General features: G+C 39.0%; 1 protein-coding gene across 4 annotated transcripts in view; it reads right to left on the reverse strand.

Annotated features, from left to right (window-relative positions):
• The window catches only part of CALD1 (caldesmon 1), a 192529-nt gene that overhangs the window by 98673 nt on the left and 77658 nt on the right, over positions 1-16198 (reverse strand). For 2 of the 4 annotated variants that reach the window (XM_082773433.1, XM_082773435.1), the window contains exon 3: positions 14145-14204. The exons of the other annotated variants lie outside the window; for them this stretch is intronic. The gene's annotated coding sequence lies outside the window, so the exon portion shown is untranslated. The remainder of the gene's footprint in view (positions 1-14144; positions 14205-16198) is intronic. 4 annotated transcript variants of the gene reach the window in all.

Below are 16198 nucleotides of genomic sequence, written 5' to 3' on the forward strand. Positions count from 1 at the left end.
AAAGGGACCTTAATGATCATCTGGTTCCAACCCCCACGTGAATAACAGGGAAACACTGACATGCAGCCTTTCATAGGACATTGTCCATGCCAGTTCACGACTTGGAACTGCACCTGAAAGGCTCAGGCCTTTAAATATATCTGCTTGGGTAACTTTTGAAACAGCCTTTGAAGCTGTAGGTATCTGTTTCAGCCCATCTCTCATATTAATGATCTAATTCAGCAGTGGGAAAGGAGCACTACACCATCCTGGAGGTGCTAGCAAGCACCCAGCTTGCTATTGCTAACACTGCAATATAATAAAATGCATGCAGCAGCAAGACTTATTATCTCACAGCCAGCCAGTTGCAATGGAAAGTTACCATTTGCCTTTATTCCCTCAGGCAGGCTGAGTGTCAGTATGCCTTTTCCACTCCTTTCACTTCCTTCCTCATCTTTCTCCTACTGCACATTGACATAAGAGTCAGGCAGAGCTTTCTGTTGACATTTGGATTTGCATATACAGGTCCCACCCCTGATCCTCAGAGACATTTGTCTATCATTTCCCATTAGCAGACAAAGGAAGAAACAACACTTAGCTGGGAGCTGCTGGCACAACCACTGGTTCTCATGTTAGAAGGATTGACCCTTGACTCCCCCCTTCAAGTGTCCTCTGAAATATTTCAAATATGTTGTCCCCAAAGATCAGAAGATACTGAAATATTATTCATATACAGGCTAGAGTTGAAATCCTGGTCCTGTCCCTGGCAGACTTCCCAGAGACCTCAATCAGGACTGGATTCCACCCTAGCAGGCCAAGTTCATCTGTGATATATGATACAAAGGATCAGTGAGCTTACCTTGCATGTCAGAAACTGGTATGCTCTCAGATTGTGCCAATATAGGCAACTTCATCCTCTCATACACTTGTGCACACAAATCTAAAGGCAGAATTTCTTTAATTCTAGCTATGCTAATTTAAGAGAAATAATTTTTTTTCTCATATTGTCATGACTGAGGTAATAGCCTCTTCTGCAGATATATAGGGCAGCTGAAAATTGCATCAGCTTTTACTACAGTTTAATGAGTATATATCCTAGGTAATGGGAAAGAGACCCAACCCAGAAATACAAAACACTCTGAAATTAGAGGGATTTTATGTCTACAAAACAGTGTATGCTTAGACCCAAGAAAAGATCTGACTTACATTCACTGCACTTGAACACTGGGAAGCAGGTTCATAAGATATCATTCACTGGTTACCCTTATCTCTCAACTACTTTTACCGGGAAAGACATTCAGTTTCATCATACTAATGCAATCACAAGAAACCCCACATCATGCATTAACTTCTCCTGCAGGCTTTGCCGCAAATCTGTGGCCTGACTGTTGAAATTCATGGCAATGCTCTGGCGGGTGGCCAGCTTCACGTCCCACTAAAATCTCTGAGAGTGGAAAAACAATGCCCAAGCCAACACTTTCCAGCCAGGAGCTGTTTGGTTTTTCATAACAGGAAACAACCGACAAACATCACCAAGAAACAGGTTAGATCCAGCTCAGATGGCCAAGACCATATTAATGATAGGGAATGTATTTCCTCTTGGCCTGTACAAGCAAAGCTAATTTTCCCATCGATTTCTACTAGAGGGAAAAAAATAAAATAAATAAATAAAAACACAGAGGCAGGACAAGCCACAGGAGCAGAAAGCATGCAGGGGGCTCTTGCCCAGCAGTGCTAGTGGCCCGGAAATGCAGGCAGATGTGATGCAAGGCAGGGTGTCCTGCCTCGTGCACGGAGCAGCAGTCCCAGCTCTGGCAAAAGGTCTGGAGCAGGCTGAGCAGGCATCAGCCAGGGAAAATGCTGCTCTGTCCAACTGCAGGAGCATTTCTCCTGCACTAGAACTGGCATGGAAGCCAGCAGTAGCAGTACAGCTCTCCATACTTGCCTTTGCAAGAGTTTCACCCTCCCAGGCACAGAGCTGATCAGTGTCAGCAACCCATAGCAATGGGAAGTATTAGCCTCTGCCTCCCTGACTTCTCACTTCTCCTACTCTGCTCCCATCCCTCTCATTTGTGCTTTTCTCCTGTCCTACCCTCGTGCCACACCTGCTGACCTTCATGCCCACATGTAATATTTCAACAATACATTATGTGAACTTATCTGTTTCCAAATAGGTTTCATGAACATTTTAGTACACTACTCACACTCTTCCTCTGCATCTCTCGGGCCTTGAATTAAAAAGCCAAAGTAATACCATTAAAAATAATAAAATGTCCAACTAGGTCTAAGGTAAAGTTCCAACAGCAACATTTACTCAGCCAGACTGCAAACTCCACGTGTTTTCTGGAACACACTTTAAATACAAAATCATTATATATTAAGCTACATAGTCAGTCATAAAAAAGTAATAGAAAATAATATGAAGGTACAATGCAGCCAGCTTACTGTGGCTTCGTATTTGTATTTTCAACTATTTTTTCTTTTCCTGTTAAAACATGAAGCCTTAAAATCCAGCTCTGCCTAGTGCTGCGTGTCATAAACTCTAATGAGAGTTGAGGGCTTTCTGTTTCTTGCTCTACTGAACAAGCAATAAGCAGCAATACCAAGTATTAGTTGTCATCCCTACAGTTTTAAAGAAAAAAAAATAAAGAAAGAAAGACAGAAATACCTCTAAAGTTCTTTGGTTTGCTGATCTTAGTACTCATCCCTTAAGAGATATTAAGCATTTTGAACCTAAACAGTTCCTCAGGAGAAATGAAAGATAAATACCGAAGGTCCTGTCTGTTGCTCTAGAACTTTAATTAATACATCTTCCCTCCCAGTTCCTGTACATTTACTTTGCAAAGACACAATGTATGTCACCACAATATACACATTTTAGCCAAAGGTTGGTGCTACTTCATGGCAGAACATCATGGAAATCTGTGGAAATCCACCAGGAATTAAATCAGGTGCTGAACTTTATATTGGGCTTTTCCAGCTCAAATTTTCAAAGTAATCTTAACAAATGAAACTCCAATTGTTCCATCCAAGTGGCTCTACCAATTTATCTCTAATAAGCAGTACTTCTGTGTCTTTTTAGTTAAGAATCGATGCATGAGTTTAGTGACAGCTTTAAAGGGATGAGGTAGGGCAACAAAAACCGCAAAGTCTTTTGACAGGAGAAGTCAAACAGGGTGCCACAAAATAGTAGTGCAGCAAACCATTTGCCATATTTGAAATTTACGTCATTGGCCTATCTTCATGCCAGGTTTAGCTGAAAGCATGGAAACACTGACACACCACAAACAACAAGCAGAAGACGGGACAGCGATGAGGCTTTGTTACAAGAGAAAACTGACCAGCAAGATGATACTCATATGCTGTGAATGAGCCAGCATAAAACCTGACACTGCAATATTAGGATATTTCCAGTTACCCTCATAAGACTTGCACGGAGAACCTGTGAAGTAATCTTGACAATAATCTGACTACCTAGACATTCATGCACAAATGCTTGTTGCCAGCACACATGGTGACTGCAATACATTGCTACATCAGTAACGTGTGCAACTTTCCCTTCTCAGTGAAACAGCAAAACTTTCAACAGAGCCTCAAATAAACAAGACAGGTGAGGCCCTGACAGTACCCTGTACACTTAATGCTGAGAGCACACAGGCATACACACTGTCTCTGTATGAATGTGACAAAGGAAAGTTACACTTGAAACCTGTACCAAGAGAAAAAAAAAAAAAATCCGTTATTTATTTTTTTTTTAGGAACTGTGCTTCAGACCATGTCTGTGTGGTCCAGAAACAAAAATGTTTAATTTTTCTTCAAAAAAATAATGAAAAAAGTCTCTGCATTGTGCATTATCTACTACCTTTTCCCTAAGACATCTACCTTAGGAACCCAAAACCCTGTGGGGGCTCCTCCAACCTCTCTCTTTGCCATATTAGGTTCATCCAGCTCAGAATGGGAGACAGAGCACACAGTCTAATTTCTAAGCACTGAAAGAACATGAAGCACACTTTTCACAGTTGAGAGACAAAGCCAGGTTGTTTGTATACAAAGTGTTGGACAAAACCAAAACACAAGGCTGAAAGTGGAGAAAAGACAACTTCCATTCTATTTGCAAATGCTCGACAAATAGAGAAAGCAGACTATGTTTGTTTACTAAGCAAATTATTTTTCACAACACAGTAACCTCATCTTTAGCAATGGACTTGCTAGAAAAAAATCAGCTGAACTCTACCTTAAAGTTGCACGCCACCTTCAAAATGATGCAACCAGAAACACAACTGAAGTTATGATTGACAAATGCACAGAGGCCTCCTCACAGTGGCTACTTCACAACTCACAAGATCTGATGATACAGCAGGGTGGCGATCTGAAAGGATACCCTCCCTATTCAAGATGTGGAGAAGGCGTTATGAAGTCAACAGAACAGAAGGTAAGGAGAAGAAAAGAGGTCTGAGAAAAGAAGTACAATCTGGAAAAGGAATACAGAAAAAGATCAATCTAAATTCCCTATCATAATCTTTGAGAACTTAGAGGATTTTTACAATTCATACCCAACACAGAAATCCTGAAAATAAAGTTAGTACCATTAGTACCATTAAGGTGAACAAAGGAAATAAATCCAGATCTGAAATTCATAAATAAACATGAGTAAATTGGCCAGATTTTCCAGTGCTTACCTGGACCAAATCAAACTTTACAATTTGTAAATACTGACAAGTGTCACTTTGGATATTACTAAACATAAGACAGATTGGTCAGCAGTTAAATCGTTTCTCCTTTGCTTTTCTAATGCTGAAAGCAATTGAAAACATGGGACATGCTTCTTGATGTACCCTAACTTTTTAGGAACAAAGTAAAAATACTAGTTACATAGCTGACACTGCATTTCAGGCACCCATATACCTTCACACAAAACGAGGTAAAAAGCAAATGCACGGACATTTACAGTCTCATAAAAGACAAGCATAATATATTCTAAAGCAGCTGTTAAATGATATTACTTGCAACACACTGTAAATGAAAATCCACAGAAAGATGGCACCAGTTCTTCTCCTGGCCAAGACTCCTCAGCATAAACTCATAATGTACGTCTTTGAAACCAAATGGAGTCACAAAGAAAATTAGGAAAACTCTGCCCAAAGTGTTGCACAGGGAATATATATGACTACAAATTCTGAAGGATGTATGCATGCTCCAGAGTGGGCAGATCTGAGCTTTTACTATTTTACTATCTATGCTACTGCTTTAAGTCCGTATTATTTTGGCATTTGCACTTAAAGAAAAAAAAAAAGAGAGAGAGAGACAGAAATATCTTTGGAGATGACTAAGCAGTTTCTTGATTTCTATTAAGTACCAAAAAGCAGTCCCGCCAATTTATTAATATTTAAGTTTCTACAACTTAATATGAACTTGGTTCCAAGAACTACATAGGTCTCCTTAAAGTATGTGTAGCAATAAGTCAATGCTGTGCCAGCTGGCAGATTAAACAAGCTATTAAAATAGGCTCCTACTGAATTTAAAGGATTGTTTTTCATCTTTTCCCTCTCTATTCCTCTACATCCAGATGTATTATTTAGGGAATATTTTCCAGTCTCAGTAAGAAAAGTAAAAGAAATGCCCTTGGCACTTAAAGAGTTTTTCCTCCAATGTGGTCTCCTGCTGCACTTGGAATTTATTCCATTACTATATGGCTTGCAATGGGCCCAAAATACCTCTGACTATATGAAAAGATAGGAAAAGTGTGTTTGGGGTAGGTACAGTTCTTCATTCAAAAGCAGGGACACCCTGAGGTGACTAATCTTAATGGATCATTATCCTGGAGTGTCATCCCACAACCCACACCCTGCAGCCCCTTGGGCAGGAGACCAGCACTATGATGTGTGCTGTAGTTGGGAAAAGCAGAGCATACTCAGATTAAGGACAAAGCCTGGAGCAGGGTGGCAGAGAAGTTCCAGTGTCTCTGCAGGCTCCACAGGACTTCAGCGGTGAGAAAAAAATCTCTGGTAAAACCCTGTAAATTCACAGAACTGAGGTCTACAGCATATTGTTTTTCCTTCAGAGGTTCAAATGCTTATTTGAACTTTGTTAAAACTGTCTGAACTTCATGACCTAGCAGTATTCATGGGAAGAACAAGTCTAGAATAAACTATGGTATTAAAGCAGCTCTAGCGTAATCTGTAGCAGTGCAAGTTATATAATGGTATTTCAAATAAAAACACCCTTTATAATAATATTTCAGAGAAGACCTCTGAAAGATTGGGGGGGGGGGGGGGGGGGGGGGGGGAAAGTTATCTCTCAGTATTTCAGTTCCTGTGTTGTGAAATGAGTTCAGTCCTGTAAACTTGCTACTGAACTAGAAAACCAAAAGGCCATAAAACCAAGTATCGGCACACAGCCAGAAGCTGAGATAGTCAGGTTTGAAGCTTGCCTGTGACTCAGAGCATCTCCTCTCTCAGGAGCAAGAAGCCCTCCCAGGCTCCTGCTCAGGCCCTGTCTGGTCCCACAGAGTGAGTGGTCACCTTCCTACCTGGCAATGATCTTAGTCCACACAATGACTTCAGAATTTGGCTCCATTTGATTTACTGAAATTGTCTTGGGGGTCACAAATCACCCTTGCCCTCTTCTTTAGGGGCAGCTTAATTCTTAATTGCATAAAGCTAAAGTGTAAAAACAGTATTTTGTATGTGTTCTTTGTTTCTAATACCCAGTATCCGTAAGGGGACTCCCTTGCTTGGCTAGCAGTCGGGATTCATTAGACCTTTTATGATGATTCTTTCTGGTGTGCAGATATATGATGAATCTCAGATGTTTAAATACCATATAACAGTGCTCCATTGACCTTGCTGAATACAGTTGGAGGGAAAGAAAGGTAATTTTCCTCAAAGAAATGTTAAAAATGTGTCTCCACTACAGCACAGATGCAGAGGATAAAGGAACTCCAGAGGGATTAAAATATTTTAGATTAATTTGGAAGAAGGCCACATTGTGTAAAGCCTGGTTAGTTTGGGCCTTTCCAATTCCACGCCATATAAACAAACCCATTTAAACTGCATTTGCTAGAAGGAATGTTTAAAAAAAAAAAAATCCCCTGAAGTAGTTGTAACTCAAATCACCTCCAGTTCTGGATTCTCTTCTTACTGCCTAAAGAACAAACACATGTACAGCCTAACAAGAGCTTGTGCAGTTGCTGTATGATTCATACTGCTTGAAAATTAAGTCATTTAAGTAAAGGGATCCTGGCATCCTCATGCAAGGTTTTAAAAGTGAAACAAGTTTAGAGATGGTTGGTTCTGGAGCCTACTTCCATACTTTGAACAAGATCGTTGCTTATAGACACTGTTTCCTCCATCAACGTGAGCTCTGTTTTAATAGGGAGACTCAATATTTTGATATGCTTAATATCCTTTATTGCTTTTGTTGCAATGTTTTTATTCCTCTTTTTTTTTTTGTTTTGTTTTGTTTTTAAATGAGAAGGATGGGAAATCTGTGCTTTGATTTTGGTAGAACTAAAGAAAAGTAGAAAGGGAAGGGAACGGAAAAGAAGATAAAGTAAAAGAACCTGTATTATTAACACAACAATATAAGGATTACCCTAATGTTTAATTCACCTGTATGTGAAAGAAGCAAGTCCTTAGCATTTACTCATTTTTAAGGACCGAATTTTGCCGTTTTTACTAACACGGAATGGAGCTTTTGCCTGCAGAGGCTTCCAAAGAGACAAGTCACAGAGCATGGTACTAAATAACCATGACAAGTAAACAGTTTCTGACCCTTATGAGTTAATGAAGATGAGAAAAAGGTATATAAGGGTTGCAGTGAGCCAGCAGGAGGCCTAAGAGCGTGAAACACTGTGAATCTTTTTGCAAGATCATCTTCTACAAAACAGGGGGCACTTAAAGGGACTTTCTTTATGATAAACTACAAATTGACATGAGGAGTACTCTCCCATCTGCCAAGTAAATGCAGGGTGCTCTCCAGTGGTCCCAGTCCTCCTCTAGTTTTTGAAATTGTCTGCCCAAAGAGGACACGAGGCAGCTAACACAGCCAAGACAAGACATTGTTCTCTCCCAAATACCCATAACGGATCCAGTATTTTTCACCACTGAATGTGACTGTCATATAGGAGAATATAGCAACTTTTTTGAAGTTCAGAACAGTAGAACTCAGCTGTTTAGAATACAAAATGAGGGAAAATGCCATTCTCATTAGATGTACTTGCAGAGAATAAAAAGGTTAATTTAAATCCTGGGATTTGAAGGCTAGCATCCCTTCTCTGATTGAAATTAGTATGAGATGTTCTGCATATGATATTGCAAGAGGTGCTATGATGATTCTGACATCATAGATATAAAACTCAACTGCAGCTATCATAAGTTTGATAGCACATTGTTCATTTGCTACACTGCTACTGGTTCAAGCTTTCCATGTGATCTTTTCTCCTGTAGATTATTGGAGTGCATTAGCGATAGGTATGTTCTTCAGCATCTCCCGCCTGTTTTTAGTCTAATTGTGTCTATAACCAGCACTGTGCTTTGCAGATATTTTCAGTTTAATGCCAGCACTGGTGATCATTAGCCTAAGAAACTTCATAAGATATTCTGCCAAATTTTGCTTCTCATCGTTCTAGCCTAAATATTGTTGTTCTTAGTACTTCTAGTTAGACACCAGGATACTGATGTCATACCTCCCTTTTTAAAATTACCGAATTGATTCAAATAGAGTATGTCTATTTTCTGTAACAGTAAATCTTGAAATCTTAATAATGTTTTACTGTCTCTTAGTAAAGTGGCAGAAGTGAGATAAGTTCAATTGCTTAATAAATCACATTGTTTCAGTTTAGATACATGCTACAGCCAATTTTATATAGCCTGACATAGTCAGAGGATATGCTAAGGTCATACAGATACACAGTGGGGACACAGATACAAAGTGATGTAAAGTCACTCAAATGTTCTCGCTCAGAGCCATTTCAGTTTGAGTAAGCTTTATGAGCTCTGGAAACAAGGAAAGTCCCCGGCTGCTTCCACACAAAGCTCCTCAGGTGCATCAGCTCTCAAGGCGCCTGGCACCCATCCTGTACAGGCACTGGATGCCGTAGGGGAGAAGTGAGATTTGACCAAGATGTGACTGCATGGAGCTGGCTCTTGTGTCCCTGCATCTGCATTACGACTAATTCACCACCTCAATACATGTAAGCTATACGCAGTTAATGCTAACAAATAATCAGCTGTTGATTGTTAGTTTGTTAAAGACTTTTGTATGTAGGCTTAGTTTCTATGGAATTAAAAAATAATAATAATAATAATAAATCTAGTAAGGAAAAATAGCTGGTGGGAATCAATCAATAAAAAATAATAAATGAAACTAAATTTTACTTTGAGATTTGTGATTTCAGTTTTGCAGACTTTTCTTGAGTTTGCCTGTTCAATGTTTTCTTTGTGCTTGTAAAGAAAATAGCACTTAGATTATCCTCCATTTTAACACAAGGAAAAAACATGACAGAGATTTGTCTTTAAGTGATAAAACTAGCAAAAATAGAACACTTATGATAACCCTGCCTTTGAAAAACATCAGGAAAAAGCTCCCCCAAGCTCCACAAACATGTTGCAGACTGCACATGTCACATAACTATGGACTATAATTTTTTGCCTGAGGCTCCCACATTTAACAAAGGGAAACACTGCTTTCAACAAAAGATGCTATTCTAGTTATGTGCCCTTTTACCCTGTCAGAGAAACAGCTGGTATCATAAAGTCACAGCTAATTTGTATCATGTCTGTGCTAACAGTCAGATTCAGTTTGTATCAAACTTTCAAAGTTGGACTTAATACCAGTTGATGGATGACAGCTTTTCTTGCTTTCCCCTTCTCAAAACATATTTAAACATTGCCCCACATAAAAATCCCCAAAATTCAAAATGCAAATGGAATCCTTAATGTATCACATAACAGGAATATACAAAAATGTTTAAAATTAACAAGTTAAAATTCCTGAAGACGGGTAAGAAAGTTACACCAACATTTCTGAAGATCTGTGACAAATAAATAGAGCTTTAAGATAGACATGTGGGTACCAAGTGTAGCAGAAAATAATTTTCTCAAAAAAAAAAAAAAAAATCACTTGCCTCAGGTAATCTTTTGCATTTTGGGGTATCTGTTCTCCTAAAAATATTTCAGCCTGCCTGCAGAGACTTTAAGGGCTTTTTCAAGGTCAGCACTCAACTCAAGGAAGGCCAATTTTACTTTTCTTTCTTTTTTATTTTTTTTTTTAAGGGACCTGTTTCTCATTTACACTATTAAATGTCATCTAGTCTCATTTTAAGATCCCCTAATGCCTGAGCTGTGTAAAGGGACTTTAGTGGAAGTGAGAGTCAGTCCAAAGACTTAACAGCTCCAAACCCACAGCGCTCATGTGAGAAAGAGCTGCAAAGATCAGGCTCTTCTTGGAAAACAGACATAGGGGAACTTCCAGACATCGGAGAGTTCAAGCTCAGTTCAGATAAATATCTAACGGCACTGGTGCACTTCTGAGGCTATCCTCCACAGCACCTGAGTCTACAACACTAGCTTCAGACAAGATATTCCTTTGAGACTTCACATACTTCCTGTTTCCCAATGACCTAGAAGTATTTGACCAAGCCTCTTTCCTCCCATAATCCAAAACCATCATCAAAATGTATACAAGATCTCACAACATCCTGAGAACAGGGAAATACTGTTTTGGTGTGGGTTTTTTGATTGTTTTGATAATGTTGTGCAGTAATATGATTATTGGGGTTCTGAACAATTGTCCCTGGGTTTCTGAGAGATCTAAGTACTCCAAACGAACAATATCCCCAGGAAGTTCAAAGCAGAAGTATCAGTAATGCAGTTTTTAGGTGGCAGAAGAGCTTATTGCAACTGAGCTAAGAAAGAGCAGTTGTCAATGAAGAGTGAAGAATTCCAGCTCCCAGCCTATCTTTCCCTCAGTGCATGCATTTCCTGCCTTAGAAGGTTAATATTGCACAGAAGACAGTAAGATACAGCTTCTGCTGTGCCTAAGCTGTGCTTGGCACTGCTTTCTGAAGAACTCCTTGCCAGCTAACAGAGCCAAAGCGCAGCATGCTCCTGCCACATCCTCTCCAGCGAGCTATATCTGCTCCCTACCTACTGGGAAGATGTAGATAATCAACTCCACTCCCTTCACTCCGAGCACAGCAGTGAATCTGCCCCTACATATGATCCTTGTGCTTGTTCAGATTTTTTCTTCTTCTGTTCTTAAACCTCTGTCTGGCAAGGCACGATTTATTAGAAGCAGATTTCTCTTCCACTACTCAGTGCGTCAGTTTTACAATTCCTAGGTGGTGTAATTCCTGGAAAATAAAAAATGTTCTTCATCCAAAATTTTGGATGAGTCACAGCAGGTTTACTTGTTTTGGTTCACCCTCAAATGAAGCATAACTTTATACATCTAAATGATGCTCTGGTTTTGTTTCAGCTGCAAATTTCTTTCAAGCGATAAGACTTTCCTAGAAAATGATATGCAGCAGCCACTGTATGGCACTCATCACATTTTCCTGGGACTGTGGATTGCATCAGGAAGAAAGACACTATTCCTTTCTAGGCTTGATCCACTGGTATTAAACTAAATAAAACTCCAAACAGTAGGCTTTTATAGCTTTTCAAGAATGCAATGCTACACAAAAACTAGCAGGTTCTCATCATATCAAAAAATGTCCCAGCTGCACGTAGAGGTTGCCTGAAGTTCCAAAAACTATGGGGAAACTCAAACAAGGTTTAGTGCTGCATCTCCATTTCCAAACAGCAGACAATAGATGAGAGAAAGAAGACCCTACATTCATCTTGGTGTAACTCACCACAATCAAGCCACAGAAATATTAGGCTTTGGAGATTATACAGAAATGCCTTCAGTCCTGAACATCAAAGAGAAAAGATGACCAAAACCTTTCTTACACAATGTTTCCCAATGGAAAGTATCTTGCTTTAACAAAATGTACATTTCCAAACAAGATAAAAACCAGTCATCATTAGCCAGTGACTTTGAACCTTAACCTTATACGGTATCTCTTCTTTTTGAAAGCAATTTATACAAGCACATCACAATTTGTTTTCCAAAGTCAGACATGGCTGTACTCAAGAATAAACGGAAGAGTTACAGAACTGTCAAATTAATACTAAACTATATTAATGCATTTTATACTCAGATAAAGAGATGTGCTTTGCTTCCAGTACTTTATGGTGATAACGCTTGTCTTTTCTTTACCAAATGGTCCACACCGTTTGCTTTAATGTTTTTTCTAAAGGCAACTACTGGCGTTTTTTATGGTATTTACATTCATGTCCCCTAGAGACCATCCTCCCATTGGCCCAGATTTACAGTTTGGAGAAGATTAAACGTGGAAGTTATCATCAGATTTTGCTTTTTCTTCATGACAAGATTCAACCACTTTGACAAGTTCTGTGCAAGTACAATAGGATTTCAGCATTAGACAAATGAGGCTCCACTTGGAGCAGATGAATGAGTCACTGAAGGACAGTGCATTTTCAGACACAACTTGTGCATCAAAATACGGCATCATATCAGAAACACGCTGAACTACAAGTCTCAGTTTCAAGCAACTGAAGTGGGTTGTTTCAACATCACAGTGTGCGTGCTCAGATGTGTCTAGAAGTACAACTCCAGCTGCTGAGCTGTCAGAAAAACTCTGGAGGGCAGTCAGTGCTCTTTGCATGTCCTATTCTAAGCAATAGGGTAGAGAACACTTGCATTTCTAATCTCACTGATTTTTGGAAAAAATATCTTCCCTCTCCTTGGGTCAAATTTTTAAGGAATTTAGGTACTTCCTGAAGGTACCACCCAAGAAAGAATGCAGGAACTTAAATTCAGTGATCTCACTGGAAGAATCCTTTCATGGGAAATTTTAGAATGTTTAGTCTCATTCTGAATCAGAAAATTCCTAATTTAGGAATATCAAAATTTCTGTCTGCAGTCTTAAATGTCCCCTCTAAAACTAAAAGTAATGCCGAACTCCAAAAACAGCAATCGGCAGAGAACAGCCTGCAACAATTATTAGTCCATTCAGCACTTGCACAAACCTTCTCTGAAGTGTACATAAAGTTAAATTTGCTTCCCCAAGGACAACGACAAAAACAGCTAAAATGGGCCCAGAACTAGCATTCCTGATAGGGGGGAGGCTGCTGGAGATGAAAGGAAATGCAACCAGTGTTCAGTCTGTAGCCATGTCCCTCTCCTCCTCCACACCGCTCTTGCCAAAAAGAGGAAGAACGGAGCAGAGATACATAGGAGGGCCAGGCACATGAAAAGCATGTTCAGCCATCAGTGAGAATAAGAAGCAAAGTGTACCCTGAATTCACTGAAGATGAAGGTACATAAGGGAGATGCCCTGACCCTGGTGCAATATTTGTGACCCCACCAGACTGCTATCATAGGCATTGCTTAAACTCTGAGCCAGTCTTCTCTATGTCTCCAGTCTGGAATTTCTGTATATTGAGGGGGTGAAGTTTATGTACATTATAAACACTTCCTTTAAAAGGTTTGTGAGCCCTTACATTTTTTGTTGGCTCTGACAGTGAAAGAACATTTAAAAAAAAAAAAAAAAAAAAAGCTAATTCACACGTGTTGGAAGTAGTCAGCAAACATGATTACTTGGACTCTCACAGACCCCCCAGAGCCCACACTTGCTCTAAAAAGAACAGAAGACACAAGTAAATATGATTTAAGACTCTCATAGCAAGCAGAAAACTTGCTGAAATCCAATGAAGAAATAAAAATAGCTACCAGAAGAACAGCCAAATGTCCACAAAATGATTATGGTAAAATTCAAAGATCTTGATTTGAAGATAAAATTAAAAATAAAATCCTTTAAATCTAGTATCTGTTCTAAAGAAAGACTGTGGTGACAGTGGCTCCAAAGGAATAAAAGTCATGGACTGACTGCAGCCCTGCCCACTGGTTTTGAATCAGCCTCCAAAACGGCAGGCAAGCATGGGGAGGTGGGGGTGTGGAATCTTTACAGAAGGAAAAATCCTTACAGAAGGAAAAAAAAAATGCAGAAATACCATCGGATTTCCTCTGACAAGGAAATCTGAGGTAAATACTTTAATCATACTCGCAGGAAGGCAATCAGAGGAAATATTCCGAACCTTTCAGTAACCAGATGCTGATGAATTCAAAATGATGACTGCAGAAACAAGAGGTGATCACTGTAGATAAATAAAAGTAAAGAAACTTGTTTAGCAATAGCACAGTAATTGCACATATAAAAAAATACTCTTCATATGCTTTTGATGAACTTGTCTTTAGCAAAACAAAACCAAAAACTTTAGTATAAAACAAAAATAATAAAATAGAACAAAATAAAAATTTTGCAAGGTTGATAAAACCACTATCAACAGCTCTGTAACCTAGAGACCAACAACAGATTTCCCAAAAGCTCTCAAAGTCACTAAAACTAAAAAAGGTCCCAACTAAGAGACTATGTAGAGGAAGACTTTTCCATTTTAAAGATGATTGAGACTGTATGAGAAAGATACTGAATGGGTTTTAAACACTAAATGTTGTTTATTGTCATATGAGAACTATGGTTCAAGAAAGAATTAAAAAAATCATGAATGACTGTTTCATCAGCTATGAGATATAGTAGTAGCCTGGATGCAACCTCTAGATCAGAAGGTCCCAAAGCAGAAGTTGCCACATTCCATGCCCACCTCCTTTCATTTGTTTTACTGTGACAATCTCAATGTCTCAGAGAGAGGATACTAATCTGGAGAGACCTTTGCTCGGACCCAGCATGGCCACATTTCTGTAAACATCAGTTCAGAGAGTTCAAAGAACTGAAGAGTTCAAATCCTTATTCAAAGGCAGTACAACAATTTGTGGGTGATCTAGTAGAAACTCCTAATGGATACTAAGAAATACAGAAAGAACAGGCTTCATTGAAGCAGAATGAGTTTTCTCTGAAGACTTACTCTTCATTGAGCTACCAACTTGGCAGTATACACACACAGAGCAGTGAAAATAGAAGCTAAGCTTTCTTCAGAATGCTATGCATGATCCATTCTCTTTAGACCCAAGGACCTTCATACAGAACATGTCAATGCCAGAGAAAATACCAAAAATAAGCTTCAGTGATTTTAAATGTAATTTAGAATTAGAATGTGGGACCATAATTAGTATTACTTTCTGGTTATTCATAGGAAACTCACAGACTTTGTGGGACTTGATGTAATTGAGAGAGATGTAATCTATTCAGCAATTTCAAAAATGGTTTTACAGTCTGATCTCTGGGTTTTATAGACACCTGTCTGATTTATAATTACTGAAAACTTTGGGGTTGGTCAAAAGCAAGATTTTCATTCATTCCATTTTAAGTTTCAATATTAAATTCAAAAGAGATTAGATTAGATTCAAAAAAGAAAAGAGATATGATGAATAATTCGTACTGTTACTACGCATATAACTCATAGCAGAAGAGAGCAAGGTGAGGGGGACATTGAGAGCTGAAATGAACAACCAAGAGCTTCAAATCATTGTCATCTCACTGGTTAATCCTGTTTACAAGCAAGAGAAGTCTGGGCTACATCAGTCCACAGAGCTCTGACTCATATATAGCATAAAAGCCCTTCTAGGTCACTGAATTCATTCAAACATTTTCAGCACCCAGAAAAGCTGACTTTGCCCATTTCTGTTTTTTAGTGTGCACCACTTGACATTCATCAAACACAGTCTGAATGTCATGAAGGTATGCATTCTGTGGGGTCCTGGTTATAACAGGCTTTTTCTACTTCAAACTGTTTGCTTTCTTCTAAACTCTTCAAGAGTTAAAAGAGAGAGCGAGAGAGAGAGACAATCCATGTATGGTTTTTTTTTTCCCACAGCAATAAAGCCCTCTTCTGCTATTTTCTTTGCAGTTGATCTGTCCTAAAGCAACATTTTTATGAATTGAGCTCAACATAATTTCTGACATGAATAAAATCACTGAATTATGTTTTCTCAGTGTTTGCTGTCCCAGAGAACCTCTATCACACCACAGTTCCACCGTGAGCTGACCACGGAGGGCTGAAAACATTTTAACAAACAGGAAATTTCCACACAATTTAAGCATGAAGGAAGTTCAGGTCCAGGTAGAAAAACAGACTTCACAAAGCTAAGCCCTCCAATCCAAGTAACATCACTAGGGTTTGGACACATTTTGGGC

The sequence above is a fragment of the Aythya marila genome (genome assembly GCF_965140915.1).
Source record: "Aythya marila genome assembly, chromosome: 1".
Lineage (NCBI taxonomy): Eukaryota > Metazoa > Chordata > Aves > Anseriformes > Anatidae > Aythya > Aythya marila.